General features: G+C 46.2%; 1 protein-coding gene across 2 annotated transcripts in view; it reads left to right on the forward strand.

Annotated features, from left to right (window-relative positions):
* The first annotated feature begins 698 nt into the window (after nucleotides 1-698).
* Nucleotides 699-18,846, forward strand: part of SLC7A4 (solute carrier family 7 member 4) — a 258,319-nt gene continuing 240,171 nt past the window's right edge. Inside the window, exon 1 of one of the 2 annotated variants that reach the window (XM_085634012.1) lies at nucleotides 699-926. The gene's annotated coding sequence lies outside the window, so the exon portion shown is untranslated. Of the gene's footprint in view, nucleotides 927-1,208; nucleotides 1,334-18,846 lie in introns of those variants that run through there. The other variant, XM_085634013.1, reaches the window with a different exon arrangement.

Genomic DNA, 18,846 nt, shown 5'->3' on the forward strand with positions numbered 1-18,846 from the left:
CAGGTGCGGCTGCGATAATCTCAAAAACTGTCTGTGTGCGCGCGCCCGGCCCCGGGCGCACACACACACACACGAGGTGGGGGGAGTGGGGGGGGGGCTTTGAAGCACTTTGAGCCCCATGGCTTTGCGCGCCTGCCTTCGAGCCCTCACTGCAAGGGACAAGGCTCCAGTTTGGGTGGGCCAGGCTAATGTTTGGGTGGGCCTGGCCCACCCGCTAGAACCGGGCCTGGCACACACACAGGTTTATTTTTTAGCTGCTGTAGGCTGGCTGGTATGGTGTCCGTCTTATTGCAGCCGCACCGAATACTTCACAGGTCTTTAAAAGATAATTTACTTGTTAACAAGGCTTTCTTGTTTTTCCACTCCTTCTTAGAGCCCCTGCATTAACACTCTACCTATTGCTGAAAGAATTAACCCCCCAAACCCCCCGAAATGTGGCTGTAGTTGCGCCTCTGGTAGCAACGCTATATAAATGCAGTCACAGTTCAGCACAGTACTTGTATATAAACATCCATCCCACGGGCTATTCCAAAGATAATTCTGTCAGGGAAGCACACATCCGTCTTTCTTCTGTTCCAGGGTGAAATTCGTTCGTTAGTGTGAGAAAGCAAGCTTCGACTCCACCCTGCGCCCAAGGCCACCGCGAGCAGTGCTCGTGCGAAGAAGCTCTGTCAGTGTAGGCCCAGGTCAGACAGTGCACTCAGGATGGAGCGCTGCAGCAGTGCGCTGTCACCCACACTGTTCCTTTAAATGTTCCAGGCAGCCAGCCTCGCCCCGCCCGCCCATCTGATGCGCTCGTAGCCGGTCTGGCTTGCAGCAGGTAGCTTGGCACGGCACTGTACAGCGCTGCACTGCTCGGCGCTATACTGTCCGGCGCTGAAGGCCACGGCGCAGCTCAGGACGAGCGCCTTGTACCTCCGGGGGAGGTAAGTGGAAGCAGTCCGTACATTAATTTTAATTATGTTTACTAAAGCATACGTTGTGCTGAGAACTCGGCTCTGCCTGCTGGCCCCCCAAGCGGGGCTGTCCCGGGGACCGAACCGTGGTCGGTGAAACCTCGCGCGCCGAAACCGATGTGTGCACCGTTGGATCCAACCCCCGCCCCCGTTATTGGGATTATAATAAAGCCGCCAATCCGGGCTGCGCACCCAGCACTGGGGTGAGACCAGGCAGAGTGGGCATCGCGAGGTACGACAGTATCGGGAGATGCGCTATCGCTGCTCGAGGCTCAGCAGAGGGGCCGGAGGAAGATGCCGGGAAGCCTAGCCTAGGCCTCCTGCAGTGGCCGGTGGTGCAGCTGCAGCTCTACGCCGCTCCCATCGCTCGTCTCCAGGTGCTGAATTATTTATCCCAGCCTTATCTCGTGAGTCCCGCCTCCTGTGTGGTTAAACAGCCATCGAGCGCTCCGAGTTCCTGCTCGGCAGCGCTATATCGAGTGCTGACGACAGGTGTTATGGTGACAATCCCTTCCCCAGCCTGAGAACCCGTTAATAGTCACCGTACATAAATTGGGAATGTCACAAAATTCATAGAGTGAGTCGAGCCGGAAGTCTGGCATAGCCCTAAGTGCCACATCACACAGCAGATGTTACGTGCAACATAGCAAAGCTGCTTAAAATGGGGGAAAATACGGTAATTTAATCTTAATATATTGGATTGCCGTATTTCTTTTGTTTTCATGTCTTTCTTTGAAATTTAACAGGATAAAGATACAAACAGATAAGGAGTGAAAGCCTACTGTCAAGCACGAGGTTCCACTCACAAAATTAAATATGAAAACATCATATTAGTTGCATTGCTAAAAGAAGATCTTGCAGCCATTACTATTTAGTGCTGTTTTTTTAACATTTGTAGTTTTAAACATCATTTCTGAAAGAAGCTGTACTGACTGAATGACTTTGGCACGTGTCCGCTAAGATGGTCATATTTTTGGTGTGCACTTTATAAATGGTCAGTGATATTATAATGCATCCGACATTGATACATGTTATCCTATTTACGCTATATATTCATTAAGGGTTTTTGCATAGCGGTAAGTCTGGGATAATATACTTATTGAGTCAATTACTTACAGTTAATCTTCATTACCTTGAGTTCTTGTCCTCCTCGTTCCAGTCATAACTAAATGAGGCGACCAGTCTTCAGGCAGAGAATGTATTCTTGTCTGTGGAAGAAAAACATGGCACTGGCTGGTGTCAAACTGGGCTCCTATACACGTCTTGCACTGTGTCGCATGTAGATTGGACTTCTTGAGGTTGAGTCCGAGCCTCTGCAACACCTCCGTGACCTTCTGAGCGTTGTTGCGCGCTGTAGAGAGAGAAGAAGCAGGCAACAGCCGTCTATCAACAATCGTCTAAATAAGGGAACACAGTACTGAAAATTAACTAAAGGTGTGCAACACTGGGTAGCAACATCTTGGTAAAGCCCTAGGAGACGTCACCAGACCGAACGGAAGAGCTTGATACTGGAAATGATCAGTGCTAGAAACGAGGTCTTTTTGGCAGAGGTATGCACCCTTGTCCAAGTAGGGACCACAATCCCAGTTAAGGTAAGTTACAACATAACCCAAATTATCCTGCACTCATCCTCGGTAGCTTGGAACTGAGCAGTCAGGCTTTACTTAGAAGATAATGTGTAAAGTATTGGTGCAACAGCTCATACCACAACACAATGAAGCATCACAAAAAGACTCCACACCGCGTTAAAAAAGCAAACTCTGATTTTATATAAATAATACAAGACTAAAGACAATATGATTTATTTTCTGTAAACTTTGAAGTACGGAGTTGTGTGGATTCAAAAAGTCAGAAGAGCTCTAGGGTAGGACAAGTGCTTAAATGAGTTATTGGGTCGCACTAAACAAAAGTACCTTGATACGGGCATTGTCCTTACGTAGCTGCATAGACCACGCTGTGGACAAGATGCATAGGGGTCTCAAACAAAGCTGTGGCTAGGCGTCGAGTCCACTACATGCAACTACGAGAGTGTGTCGTTTTCAACCCACACTGTGACAGAGATATGCCGAATCCGGATGTGCGAGTTCAGGAGTTGAAGCACCTGAAGGCCTTACTTCCAAGGGTCCAGGACTGGGATGGCACCACTTGGCAGGGCAGACTCCCAGTGCATAGAGTCCAGAGGGTTCAAGTCTTTGATATTCCTGAGACTTGGGAACAGGAAGCAAGCCCTTGGAGTCACTCTGGGTTCAAGTGATGTGGTCCAGTCCGTCTTACCCAATCAGTAGAACAGCAGGGCGGCTTACCATGGCAAGAGAAGAGCAAGGCAGAGTTCAGCAATGCAGCGGTTCGAATACCCAAAAGTGGCTTTGAAGTGGGGGGACATCAAGGAGGGTGTTTGACCTGCACCAGGTTCTTTCTTCCCAGCCCAGACTCCAGACTATCAGTATGGGGTCAGATCGTTGTGTGGGGTCAGGCCACTACCTATTGAAGTGTAAGTGTCAGCCCTTCTGTCCCTTCTTGCCCAAGAAGAGCCATCGGAATGCAGATGTATGTAGATGATTACTCAGACACACCTAGCCTTCCTGTGTATGTGGCTGTCTAGAGGGAATGCACAAAGTGTAGCTGCCACCCACCCCAGACTTGTATTGGACGCAGGCTGCAAGGCACACAGAGCTAGAAGCAGAAAAATGCTCACTTTCTATAAGCGAAAGTGCCATTTCCAAAATAGTAATGTTAAATCCAATGTTACCAGTAAAGACGAGTTATTATTACTGTTCAAAAGATGTAGCGCATAATGCAGCTACAATTTTCGTATCAGGAATTGCATCTTAAAAGTGTATTGAGGAATTCCCAATGTTACCCTATGAGAGGAGTAGGTTTCACAGTAGTAAAAACAATTTGAGCTGTTTGTCACTACCAGGACATTTAAAACTTAAGAGTACATGTCCTACCTTTTACTTACACAGCACCTAGCCCTCAGGGCTACCTAGGGCTTAGCTTAGGGAAGACTTATGCATAATAAAAGGGATGTGTAAGGCTTGTCAAGTAGCTTTAATTGTCAAGATGAAGTGGCAGTAAACTGCACACTCAGTCCCTGCAATGGCAGACCTGAGACATTTTTAAGGAGCTACTTATGTGGGTGGCACAATCAGTGCTGCAGGCACTCTCTTAGCATTTAACTTACAGGCCTAGGGCACATGTAGTGCACTTTACTAAGGATTTCTAATTAAATTAAACATGCAGCATTGTTTAAGCAAGAGAACAGAAGCACTTTAGTACCATGTAGCAGTAGTAAAGTATGCAGAGTCCTAAAGCCAGCAAAAGGAGGCCTGAAAAAAAGAGGGAGGCAAGCAAAAAGTTGGGGGAAGACCACCCTAAAGCTGTTGTTTCTACCAATCCGCTCCCACAGCTAGGTGCAGGAACTGTTGGCTGTTCTGTTGTATTTGGATGTGAAAATAGGCATCCTGCATGTCCGGGGTTGCCGACAATTTCCTCTTGGCTATCAGTGGGATGACTGAGTGAAGAGAAATCAAAAGCAACATATTGATGCATGCATATTTGTTTAAAGCTTTGAGGGTCCAAAACAGGGCCATATGTACCATTTGGTTTTGGGACCAGGAATATAGTTGAGTAGAAACCCTTCCTTTTATGATTCTATGGAACTGATACTGTCGTCTTTTTCAATAGCAATGTTTGAATCCCCAAGAGCATCGACTCTCTCTCTCTTGCACCTGTCCTTTGATAACACCATAAGCTGAAACCGATCCGAAGGTTGAGCACCTAAGAATGGGATAACATAACTGTCCTTGATAATGTCTGGAACCCAACTGTCCGAGAACAACTCCTATTAATGAGGAAAAAAAGTCACCCTCACCGCATCCTTGTGATAGTAATTTTTGTAACTGTCCTGGATCTCAGGAGGTAACTGATCGGGATTTGGCACCAAAAGTAGCCCCCGACCTCTATCTTGGCCACAAAGGGTATCCTTGTCCTAAAGTTTCTAGGGCTGATATGTTTTTTTTCATTTTTTTTTCTCATCCTCATTCACCTCAGACCTCTGTTGACAAAGAGTAGGATGTCTATCACCGTTACTCGGTTTTAAGGAGAGGTAGGCATCAAGAATGGATCCGGGAGACAACACCCGTCTACCAGTTAACGACAATCCTGCATAGTGTCACTGTCACCCTTTCCAAATTTAGGGGTGGTCCTACTCTCTTCTGGTACCCTGTGATATTGGGGGAAAGTAGGGATAACTCTATCGGACATTCTGGGATTCCCTGTTCACCTATCTATCCCCTTGGTCATCTTTGGCATAGCTAGCGAAGTAATTGGGCCTGCTAGGGGGTTCCTCTTCTATGCAATATTGCTGGCTAGGAGAGAAATTTGCAGGAAATGGGCAGATGCTACACCCCCCACACACACGGAATGGCTGACCTCCCTGTATAAGACTTCCTAGAGTGATCTGGTCAGATTGCAGAGTAGCAGGAAAAAAGCAATAAGGGATTGTTTATTGAGGTGGTCTTAGCTAAATCAACTGCTAATTATTAAACAATAACTTTTGGATCCTATGATTAAGCTTCCTGGATGCTCTCTGGCTGTGTTGGGGTCCCCCTCGAAGTCTTTACAACTAGCTGGCCAACATAAACAGTCAGCGGTCACAGGGTATCAGAAGAGAGTGAGATCACCCCTAAATTTGGAGAGGGCTGATGTTTTGTCACAAAGGACTCTTTGTTTGCAAACAACTTGAAAGGTTTGGTGATTTTCGTTTTCTTCAGCAGCCTTTTGGACCATGTCATCAAGTTCTGTCCCAAAAAGTCTGAGGCCTCTTATGGGCATCTTTTGAATGAGCGATCTCTGGGCGTTGTTCAGCTTTCATTACTTTTAACTGTGACATAAGTTACATTTTTGTAAAAATGGGTGTCGGTTCGTCTTTTTCTCAGAGACAGTCAAAGAGTTTTTGGAAATCTTTCAACAGCACCTTTCGTATATGCTGCATAGGTTCCTGCCCTGATAGCAAAGTTGGACGCTGCATAGGACAGTTTGAACTTTGCTTCACCTTCCTGTACACCATATTCGGTAATGTTGAGTCCTCAGATGCCAGTGATGAAGAAGACGCCATCAATGCCAAAATAGTGTTAACTTTTGGTGTGTGTAGAAACTCCTCATCAAAGTTTTCAAGGTCTATCTCTTATTTAGGAAGCGTTGAATGGAAACTTTGTCAATATCTTTTCACTCTTTGAACATCATTTGTCCTATGACTTCATGGAAGGGTAGGTCATCCACCTGAACCCCACTGTATTGGGAGGAAAAGTCCTCTTCTTCTTAGGCTTCCCTTCAAATCCTAAAGTGTCTCTTGTGTGCTTTAGGAGTTCTTTTAGCTGATCAGGCTGGATATATTTGCCTTTTTGATCAGTCTCTGTGTCATCGTCTTCCCCTACCCTCACCTGTGTGGCTCTAGGCTCTGTTAAGGCAGGGTCAACCACCTCTTTAATTAAGGACTGCTAATCCGAATGTGGGATCTGCAATACCTCTTCTTCCGTCTGCATGCCAGCAGTGTCTGAATTGTGCATGCTTACTGGCTGCTTTCTTTGCTTCTGTTATTGGTAAGAAGTTGCACCATAGCGGCATCTCTTATACCCGGTGCCCAGCTTCCACTCCTCACTCTTGTGAGACTTAAGGAATTAAATTGAGTACCAGTTCTTCCCCACGCCAGACGCACACAAATGGACACCGGTTCTCTTTGGAGCCTTCCAGCGGCCTGTCCGCATATCGAGCTCCCCGTCACACGCATGAACGGGGAGTGCATCAGCACCCTGTAACCTGAGTGCAAATTTTACAAAAACAAGGGAACCCAATTTGTGGTAAGGGACCTTGGGTGCAGAGTATTTTACAGTAACAGCGGTACCTAACAAGGAAATAATATGTAGAAAAAAAATCAAAAAGAATATAAAATAGGAATACAATGATGTCTGTATTTAGCTGTCCAACTGGACATGATCGTTTAATGTAAGGATTTAAAAGAACATATAAGTGGGAACATGAACAACATTAAAAAGGGATGAACTCGGGCATTAGAAGAAGCGTGTCCAAAAAACAAGGCCTACAAAAATGCTTTACAGCACCCTTGCACATAATGATGAGGGGTATAAGATCATGTCAGAGTGCGAGAAGTCGATGACGTTTCGATCCCTTTAACACAGTGCGCTGCTCATCATCAGGACAAAACAATAAGTGACTGAGACAGAAGCCTGCTAGAGTCTGAAAGAAGAAAGGGGAGGAAAGGAGGAGGAGGGAATAACATGGGAATATATTATTAGAAAGATCGGTGATTGCTTGTTAGCAGTGAGTCTCTGAGACGTCAAAGTAAAGCTCGATGAGCTTAGCAGTGTACGTAAGTATTACCCAATATTCGGCACGCATTGAAATTAGACGTGAAGCATGCTAGAAAGATGGCAAACGTATTTCATGGACCGTGGTGTGTTCAGACTATTGTAGAAATGAGGCGTGAGTTGGTAAAGACATGCTCTAGCATCTGGTATGATCGTGTCTTCTGGTAGTATGAGTAGTGAAATGGCGGGAAGTTAAGTATCGCATGGCGTGACTAACAAATAGTGGTTTCAAGTGGGATATAATGGTCAGACAGGGCTGTGTGTTGGTAAATTCAAATAACTTCTTTACCAGGGGTATAAGGCAGAAGCAGCTGCTCATGCACAGCCTTCAGGAGCCCTAAGACCCCCTGCATTAGAAAGGGTTTAGGAAAACAATGAGAACTAATGTATAACATTAAAAATTGCAAGTTACAGGAGGAGGGGTGATGGGAGGTCCATACTACTTCCACTGGTAGTTGATGGAGAAGAAGGGCAGGAAAAGTAGGGATTGCTGTTCCATAGTGTGCTGCATTCTCCGTCTGGACGCGGATCGTCTCATGTAGCTATGACTGCGACAAGGAGGACAAGACAATAGGGTAACGTTGAGCTCACATTTTGAAGGTACATTTGACCTAGCACAGTTTGCCCAGGGCCACACACTTTGGCCAAGTGGGAAAACTGGAATTTTACCTCATGATTTCCGGTCCTACAGTCTGCAGTTCAGCCAAAGCAAATCCTGTATCTCGTTTTTCAGGTGAGAACTACGATTTGCTAGATAGGATAGCTATCTTTGTACAGCTACTAATTAATAAGCTCAGTAACTTGGAAAGCATACACATCAAATGTAAAATGTATAGCCATTGGAGGCCCTCCACCTTCTGAACAGATGCAGCATCCAGGCTGGGGTTGGACAGCATATAGTGTGCACACATTCAAAACCTTTTCAAAGAGGTTGGAACCTGTGCCTGTCTAGAGCACAGTTAATCAGGGTGCTCCAAAAATAATAGCCTACTTGGTCATGACTACTTCTCAATACATGGAAGCCAAAGAATTCACAGAAGCAGCAGGCCAGAAGCAGGAATTTGAGGATGATGCGCAGTACTTAATTTGAGCAGGTGGTTGCCGGTGGGGCCCCGGCACTCATTTTTGGGGACTGGCACTAATTTTTCCTCATCAGTCATTTCCCGAAAGCAAGAGAGGAAAAACACACAAATGGGAAAGAAAGAGGAAGAGACAGACAGAAAAAAGTTACACTGGGAGAAAGCATGAACCTGCAAGAGTGAAATAATGGACAGGGAGTGTCAGGTAGTGGATTAAAGAGGCCTGAGGTAGATTCAGGACTACGCAGCCTTTGTATTCGTGCACTGACATGTAATAGCATGGGCTGTGAGCTTTTGAGCAGTGCTTTGGACACCGGCACTCATTATTTTACAAATTAAGCACTTGCTGATGTGGAATATCACCTAAGTGAGCATGGTCTTAGAACATTTATTTTCACTCACTCGCCCACCTATGCATTCCTCTCAGTGAGTTAAGCACATGTTCCAAAGATCTGTCTGAAACCTACGTCACTTATGCCTTAACTGTGCATGTTCTGTGAGTGATGAACCTTTCACTAGTTTGCCCTGCTGAATCTCTTCTGTGCAAAATGAAGGATTGCACTTTCTGCCCTCTGAGAGAGAGAGAGAGAGAGAGAGAAGCTTGATTTTCTATTGCCATGCTCTGTCTATTGTGGGAGAATTCAAAACTTGCACTGCTGCTGCCCAGTTTGTACCTGCCTGGCTAACCTAGAAGTACCGGTTTTCTGATAGAAAGAAGTTTACACTTTTCTGCCCAAGATGTACCTTTTCTGTGAAGAAAGGATGTTTTCGCGGATATTCCCCCATCTTTTGGAAGAAGAAAAAAAAATTCAAAGGATATTTTGAATGGATTTGCATATCATGCCCAGCCCAGTCAGCTTTTGTGGGACCCGGAGCAATAACTAGTTGTGGGCCCTGACACAGAGACCCTGGTTTCAGCCCCTGCTTCTTAGCATGACAAAGCTGGGTAAACTGGGCACTTTCTTTACTTCACTGTGTCTCCTTTTCCACCATCATCACATTTAAGAGTCCATTGAAATAGATTCGTTCTGGATGTGCAGTGTACAAAAACCTCTTGTGTGTATATATAGTTTAATAAAATACCTTAGTGCTGTTCTATCTGTAACCACAACAAAGGCTTTGTGTAGGAGACAGAAGACATCAAACTTGCCTTTTTAGCCACTAAAATATTATCGGGACTGAAGGGGGGGAAATGACCGGATCTCAATTGCACAATGTCTTTCCAGGAAACCTCCTTTCAGTTCCAGCTTCCCTTCTTAACCAATCTCCACTCTGCTCCATTTCCAAGGTCATCACGTTTGAGAGCACCTTGAAATAATTCATATCCAGATGTGCACTGTACACAAATCTCTTTTCTATCTGGTGTTATAGACCACATTATTGCTTCATCAATAATAAATGCTGTTTACAAGAGAAACCAGGTAACCAATGTGTCTCTTGAGTCATTAACTAAATTGTCAGGGCAGAAAGGGTGTGGTGCCTTACTTATTCTGACAACGACCACTCAGTTATAATGCAGTTATAATCTGCTAAAGTGAAATGATAGAAAATACAATTTTACAATTTAAAGCTTCATAGCGCCACTATAAATAAAGTGGCCGTCAGCAACACTAACAACAGGGTAAGTGCTAAATGCTGCTCTCTTTAGCCTCTACTGTTCTGCTCTTCTAGACAGGATGCACCATGGGCGGGGCTGTGGGACCCATCTGTCACAGCCTCCCTGAACTGCCCTATTGGCACTGGTACCCAGGCAGGAAATCCTTGTGTGTTCTGCATATTGCTCGTGGTCACAAGGCCTACTATGTGTGCCAGCCGCCTCCCCAGCCAGCAGTGTAGCTTAACGGGGAGGGCATGGCTTATTTCATTACACATGCTATGATCAGAGTAAAGGGCGCGGTGAAACATACCAAAAGCTCATCAGTAGCGCATCGAGGGCTCCTTCAAGGACTGTCGCTTGGGAACATTTTCCCCTTCATCCCACCTTCTTACTCTAGCAAACATGCTCTACAAATCAGGGACTGTTTCACAATATTTGATAGTCCTGGAAAGACGCATAAGCCATAGCTTCAATATTTATTTGCCAAACCATGTCTATGGAAAAGAGGAGCAGGGTCTGTTGTTCGATGCTCCTGTTTAGGTCTCGCCTGCGAACGCAGCGTGAAGTGCTGCTGTCCGCAGCGAGATCTATTGTTGCTGACTTGCCTCGGAAGTGGGACAGGAGATGGGCACGCGCAAGGCTTTTGGTGGATTTGACCCGGTGTACGCGCACGTGAACATGCACGTGCACACACGCAATGTGCACATCTACTGTCCCGCTTCCGATAACATGCCAGCCCCGTTGGAGGCTCCGTGTGGGCTATTGTTGGCGTAAAGTGTAATTGTGAGCAACAATAGCCCACACGGAGCCCCCCCAGCCCTTCTTTACTCACCAGGCTGCTCTTCTGGGGGGGGCTCCTCCTCACGGCTGCAGCACTTCTGTTGCGGGGCTTCCCTGCACTCCTGGGAGCCCCGCGCTGCTGTGGTCATCCTCGTCCGCCGCATTCTTCACCCGGGCCCCCTCCTGAGGCCCGGGGCTTCTCTTCACTCCGGCCGCCACCGCGGGGCTCTCCCTTCAAAATGGGAGCCCCGCGTTAGCACGGCACGCCGGTTTCTGTTTTTGCCGGAGCAGGCCCGCCCACGTCCCGGGCAAGGGCGCCTGACTTCCGGCTTGAAGACTAGAAGTTAACAAGCAATTTCAATGCCATAGTTCTCGCATTGACGCGAGTTTGAACTATTGACATTTGCAAATAATAATGCCTTTTATTTTTGTTTTCTTTTTAAAAACCTAAATGAAAGGCATTTTTATTTACAATGTCAATAGCTCAAACTCGCATCAATGCGAGACCTATTGCATTGCAAATGCTTGTTTTAATCTTGTGGTGGAAATACACCAGTAAAATCATTTTTGGTCATCCACACAGAATTGTAATACAGATCTGACAATTTAACAAAGGGAGAACATAAGTGCTGACTTAAGGGACATAACATCATCCAAGCTAGGGAACCCATAAATAGGGGCCCATACAACCAGTGAAGAATAGTACTTTTGAATGTTTCCTGGTGCTATATGTAGAAGCCACTGAGAGTTCATCATCCTATATGAGTACATGAATGTATGGTAATTACATCAGGGATTTGGCTCTTTCTTCCAGGAGTTTATACTTTTTGTATGTCCGTCTGTGTATGGAAAGCATACAAACAGTCCTTTAACGAGTCTCACTCCCTCTCTAGTGTGTTAGCTATCTTTGTTGTCTTTGTTCTGTATGTGTGACCTTGAAGCTTGTGATGTTCCTTCTGCTACTGCCACGTGGCTGTTACTTATTCTTTGTGCTAGGGAAGGTTGCCTGCTGCTGTCCATGTTATACACAAAGCAATTTGTTTTAATGCATGATATGAGTGAAACCTCACAAAATATGTGAGCAGAGTTCATTTTTGGTTCACTTTGTGAAACAACCAATTTTTTTTTAAATGGACTAGACAACTTTGTAAAATATTTTTGCCATACCAAGTGGCTCAATATTATTTGGATCCCAGTCAGACTGTTCTGACATATAAGCTACCAATCAGCATGCTGGGATTGTAAGCCTATTACGAAAGTGATGCAAGCAAAACAGCAAGACCTACAGTGCAACATGCTGTTGGCTGAAAAGCCATGAATGGCTCATGGCATCCCCTGTCACAGTGCCACCTGGTAGATTTGAATGCTAAACACCATTTAGCCCATGTCTTTCTGCCTCTTTTTCTTTTAGGCTATCATGAGTTTAACAGCCCCGTGGGTGAGAGGGCAGAGATAGCCTTTCAAATAAAAATATAATAAGCTTATGGCTGGTAATGTGCTAAAATGAAAACTCCTTGGAAAACGTATGTGTTACAAAAGGTGTTATTTTCCAGAACAATGCGAGCAGCAGCTAGATGTGTCTGAAGCAATACAGCAACAATCAAAACAAAGTGCCTTTTCCTAAGGATAGTTTTGTGTCCTTTTGGTGGAATGTCTGCATCACCCTTGTGATGCACCCTGCCTTGAACAGGTGCAGCATATGGTTCAGTTGCTGCCCACAAGGGCCACGAGTGTGTGCATCAGACTACAGCTAAGAATCTTTCTGGAAGCCATCCGGAAAATCTGGGTGTAATTCAGTCACAAATCGTTTTAACAAAATTAGTATAAATCACTTCAGTAGACTAAACAGATTATAATGCATCATATGTTCTCCATTGACCAGACTTGCATGTAAGTAAAACGGGATCTTCCATATGTGTGTTGTTATCGCTGGACTTTCACAAATTCATATATAGTTTCGCAAGAAATCCATGCGTTAGTCGCACTGGCAAGAAAATGGATGTGTAAGACATGATGAACACAGTAGGGAGCTTGCTCAAGGTTGCTGTATGCCAGTCTGACAGTTTACTCCTTACTCTGCGGGTCTGCTTTTAACATAAAGGCTGGGGACAAAGGCACACTGCTGTGACTCTTTTTGACTAGTCATTTATCGAGCGACTGACCCAGACCAAAGCAAACCTTTGGTCTAAGCCTGTCTTTGGCCTGCCTTGTTTCACCCACCTATCCTCGGTGCCAGCATTTTACTTAAAAGTAGATAAAATATAATAGTCTCACTACAACAGAACAAGCACACATCCTGTGTACTATTTGGAGAGAAGATAATGCAATAATAAACTGTGACTCACTAGGAAAGTCGCTCAAGTGTTCATAAGAATTGATCAGGAACATTCTCCAGTGTCTTGCTTGAATATATCCATAGGATAGTCAGTGATATATTGCCTCTTATTAAAGGAGAGATAAGTAAAGAATCTCCTTAGACAATATAATATCCCCTGTGTCCCCTGGTGGAGTAGATCAATAATATCAATTTTTGCCTGAGTAGGAGAAGACATCAAAAGCATAGCCTGTGTTTCGTAAAGAGTAGATCAGTGACCCTCTACCCAATTTGAATATATCCGTAGCGCAGTCTGTTTCTTTAGGAGATTAGAGAAATGGCCCTCTTATCTCATTTAGTATATGATATATTAGTAGCATAGTCTGTGTTTCTCTAGCTAACAAGATCAATAATGTACCCCGGCCTCGCAAATGTAGATCAGTAACATAGCGTAGTTTCTGTAACAAATCCTGTGTCTCACTCCATCCTGGTTTTGTATAGGGGTAACAAAAAATACTTGTTCAGAAGAAAGAAAAGATCAATAACCTACCAGCGGTCTCACTAGAAGAAATAAGTAACAAAACGTGGTCTCCTAGAAGAGAGCAATAACATATCTGGTGTCTCACTAAGAGGCGAGAGCAATAATATCACTCATTCCTACTAAAATAGATTACTAACAAGCCCCATGTCTGGCTAGCTTAAACTTTACTGGGCCATCTGACCTTTCGTGCGTGTACATGTAAAGGACATTCAATCAATCAATCATTATTTGTGAATTGCGGCTTGTCACCCCAGAGGGTATCCAGACGCTTGCTGTAGGTCTTATTTGAAGAGCCATGTCTTTTTTTTTTTTTTTTTTTTTTTTTTAAAAACCTTTATTTGTGCATATGAAACGAACAAATACGGGCCTACAACCGTCAGGCCGGCCACAGTACGGTTAAGCACTGGTACAAACATTACATCCCCTGCGCATCCACGGTCAAGATTAGCAACGAGTCATGAGGTATACACTGGAGAGATCCTTGACACCAGGGGAAGGAGAAGTGAAGGTTAAGTTTAAGGTTTTCAAAATAATTTTATCAGGGAAAAAATCAGTAAAGAATAAGAACCAAGGAGATTCGAGTCCGCAAGATAGCTTCACCACACGGGAGAGCAGCAGCATCATTAAAACGATCATGGAAGGAAAATCTCAGGCCGTGAGGCGATGCAGTTATATAACAGGATAGTCACATGAGTAAATATGCACCCCTCCAGAGCCGCCCTCACTCAATCCACCCCACACCCGGACCCCGAATCGAAACAAGTATAGCGCAGAAACATAAAAGAAAAAGGCCCATAGAACTAAGTAGAAACAGTGAATTACCCCCCCACCCTACACCAATGCGGAGGCTACGGCCTGCCCCCCCCCCCAGCATAGTGCCTGTCGCCCAATGAACCCGAAATATAGACAAGAGAGAAAGTAGGAATAGAGTAAAGAAAATAAGAGAACAGAGAGGTAAGTGGGGAGGAGCCTACGTTACCCCAGAGCGCCCGAAACCATCGGCCAACTATGGCCTCCACACACTGAGAACCCACTACGCCAAAAGCGGTCGTGTGAAGATAACGTGTCACAACAATTTAAATGAAGACGGGCAAACCGCGACGAGTGCGCACAACATATGCAAACAGTTCCAGTCCCAGTCCAGCCCATCCGTGAAACCATGGCGATATAAGTCAGTTCAGCCCTGGCCCGATCGCGGGCTTAAGATTACACCAGCCCCTACATGAAGGCCCCGCACCCCGTGCAGACAAAGACAATATGGCCGCTTGGGAGAAGATGGTGAAGTAGAGTCACAAAATGGCCGCCGACCATCTATTGAGGTCCCCTTGTGCACCACATAAAGTCCAGACCTGGCATGTAAAGTACAGGAGTTCCACAGAAAAGAAGCAGTAGGCCACCATGAACGGTTCCTCGAGGACGTCAGGTGTCGCTCTGCTGGATACTCTTGCGGGCACGGTGAGGCAGGCAACAACGAAGCAGGCAGCAATGAACGGGGAGACAAAGTATCCGCAATTGAGCTGTGGAGCGATTGATCCTGGGTGCCGGTAAAGCCAGATGCAGGCACCAGTGTAGCACGATCATAAACAGCCATTGCGTCCCCGCAAGAGGACAAAAGCACTGGCAGACCCACGCCTTGTTGATGACAAACGGGGTGCTCACGACCCGCAGCCCACCGTATGGAGTCAAACCGCTCACTCAGCGCTTGCAAGCCAAGACACATTTGTAGACGAAAGTCCCGCAGGGCAGCCAGAACGGAGCCGCATGTCAGCGGAGGCTGCGCCCCCACATCGGTAGCAATCCGGGACGGCACTGTGGAGCTGGTGTCTGGTAGAGGGAGGGCGAAGCGGGCAGCGGGCGAGACCGGAGTAGCATCCCCCAGCCGCGAGCAGGCAATCAACGCCATGTTTTCCCGCAGAACGGTACAGTGGCCAGGGGGGGGTCGTAGCAAGGAGGCAATTCCCCTCAGGTCTGCGCCGCAACAGGGAAAAGCCAACAGTCGCTGCCCTTCCCTCGGGTTCTCTTTGCAGCCGACTAGGCAATAGAAGAAGGGGGTCTGCAGCCTCCCACAGCGCGGTCCACAGAACGGGGCAGGAGACCCGCCGCACCGGGGCTTACCCTATAGCTCCAGCCCATCAGGTGCGGGGTGCAGGAGGTGTCCGGGCGTCCCTCCCCCGGCTCATCCGGCGACAGTCCGTGGTGTGAGGTGGGACCGGGACCTCGGGGCTCAGGTTTACGCTAGCGGGTCCGGTAACTGCGGAGCGTCGAGGGGGCCGGCCAAGGCCACAATAGAGCAGGGGTCCAGTGCGGAGAACAAAAGCACCAAGAACTCCGGCGTCCGGGCGGGCTAAGACTCCGGGAAAGCGGCGGCGCGGTCAGCGCATCGTCGCACACGTTGCACCTCGAAAATCGGCGAGGATAGGAATCAGGATGATAGTCCGAGGCCAAGGGCCGACGGAGCCGGGCGCCCAAGCGTCTGCTCCGGTCGCCATCTTGGCTCCTCCCCGAAGAGCCATGTCTTGAGCTCCTTCCTGAAGTCGGTCAGCAAGGGCGAGTTGCGGAAGTGGAGGGGAAGGGTGTTCCAGGCTTTGGTGGCAAGAAAAGAGAAATAGTGTCATCCGGCGCGGCAGCAGCATATACGAGGGATCTGCGCGAGGGCAAAGTGTGCGGAGCGAAGGATCCGGGGCGGGTGGGTGGGTGGAGGTGGCTGTGGAAGTGCACATAGTGGTTCAAGTAGGCGGGTTTTTGGTCGTGGAGGGCTTTGTAGGCATGAGTCAGGAGCTTGAAAGAGCATCTCTTCTGGACTGCGAGCCAGTGGAGGTCATTCAGGTGCTGGATGATGTGGGTTCTCTTGGGCAGGTTGAGAATCAGTCTGGCAGCTGCGTTCTGGATTATCTAGAGTCTTTGCATGAGTTTAGTGGTGGTGCCCGCATAGAGTGCTTTGCCGTAGTCCAGTCAGCTGTTGATGATGGCATGTGTGACTGTCATCCTGGTGGTGATGGGGAGCCTCTTGAAGATCTTGTCTAGCATGCAGAGCACGTGGAAGCATGCTGAGGAGATGGTGTTGACCTGATGTTTCATGGAGAGTTCGCTGTCTAGGATGATGCTAAGGTTGCGGGCGTGGTCTTTTGGCGTGGGAATGGGTCTGAGTTTCGATAGCCACCAGGAGTTGTTGCAGAAAGCGGTGTGTATGCCGAGGATGAGAACATCCGTCTTGTCCATGATGAGCTTTAGGCGGTTGTCCTTCATCCATGATGAAATGATTTTATTTGTATAGGTCCTCCATGCCACCCAAGAGTCTTTATCTTGCTTGAGCCAAAAGAATTGTCATGAGACTGGTTTGGCTCCGATATCCAATAGCAGTTGTTGATGCGCCACAACTGGAGGCACTGATCAGAAGCAAAGGTACACTGCAGTATCCACGCTTGTATCGCTGTGACCCTGAGTATCTGGGACAGTATCCCTCAGATTTCCTTAGTATCTGTGGCGGTTTAACTCTGATTTTCCTCCGTATTCGGGCCAGTATCCCTCTGATTTCCCATTATCTGTTAGTATGAGTGTTCTATCTAGTATTCATGTCAGCATCACTGGGGCCCACAGATTTGTTTTCCCAGGATCAGTGCCAGTCTGTGATTCTCTAGGTTCATGGATTGGTAGGGGATGCTCTAAAAGCATGCGTCTACCCCAGCACAAAAAGTTTGAATCCTTGTGTGATGGTGTCATCTGGTGTTTGGATCAATTTACTTTTCGAGGTTAAATATGTGTGATTTACCTAATTTGCTATTCTTTATTTGCATTATAACATATGCTACATGAGATATTAAATGTAATATAGCTGCATGCCAGTCATTTACTACTAATCTAGTTGTCCAGGTAGTACAGCTGTGTGTCAGAAATAGGAGCAAGAAGATTAGAAAAAAGAAGTTTAATTACAAGAGAGAAATGCATTTCATTTTCAGAGGTCGCCTGTCTGAAGATAGGTGCTGGTTTTTTTTTTATCCCATTTCTGCGTTTTTAGGTCCGGCTCAATGGGGCAGTGGTCGCCAGATATTATGTGATTAATCTAAAAAGGGTTTTAAAAGGCACTACCAGAATAGGGGCTACGGCTCCATCCAGATATTAGTTAGGCAGGGGAGTATGTTTTGATTGGTTCGATGTTGTGTGCTTCCACAAAATAAGTGCTTGCTGTAAACACAGCTGTGATCATTTTGTTTCTTTTTCCAACTGCCTGAGCCAGCGGCAGTGTGTCTTTCAGGGACACACTATAATACTATTAAAGTGTCTTAGATAACTAGATGATTTACATTGTTTTGTTTTTCTCTGGCAGCAGCACAGGTGGGAGGAGGAAAGTCATTAACTTTAAACTTCAGCCTGCAGCTTTGTATTTGGAAAACCCAGGTCTAAACTAGTCTACATGGATTGGTAGGTCTGGCTTGAAAGTGCAACTATCGCTTTAACTTAACATTAAAGAGCTTTCGGAGTCCTAATGAAAGAGATACTTATGCTCCACCCACATGTGGGTTCCCCTGAGAACAGGATTTGATTGGGTCGAATTTGCGTTTTTCTGCTAAAAAGACTGCTTATATTGCACTGTCTGTCTTTTTGCAAAGCTTAAACTCGACACAGCAGGGCTTAGTTGGTTATGCTGGCAAGCCAGTGATCATGGCTGTAGTAGGCCTGATCTGTTTATTATGAAAAGTTATGATAAAAGCACTAAGCCTTGCCTGCCTATTTATTGTGAAAAGCATATGTCAAAGTGGATAGGCATTTAAGTGTGGAACGTTATTACTCTAGATTAAAGCCTATGGGTAGATATTTTGTTACATGGAATCCAACAGATTACCGTAGTAGATGGTGGTATTGGTGTTGGTCACCCAGTCTGACAAACCATTGATTAACCATGGATACAGAATCCTTGCTAGGCAGTCTTAGGAGAGATGGTATTTTGCTTAGTCAACTTTAATTTTATGCACCTTTCTAGTTTCATGACTGTTTGTCTGATGGTTGCTTTGTGGAAAATCCTATGCTCAAAACTGCAGGCCTGAGTTGGCTATAGTGATAAGCTATAGGCCTGATTGGAGCATTGGAAGCGTTGTTTCTAATGCCATAGGTCTGAAGCATTATGACAAAGGCAGTTTGTCTAGGTTATCTATTGTGAAAAGCATATTGTTAGAAATGGGATTTCTGGCTGGC

The sequence above is a fragment of the Triturus cristatus genome, chromosome 11 (assembly GCF_964204655.1).
Source record: "Triturus cristatus chromosome 11, aTriCri1.1, whole genome shotgun sequence".
NCBI lineage: Eukaryota > Metazoa > Chordata > Amphibia > Caudata > Salamandridae > Triturus > Triturus cristatus.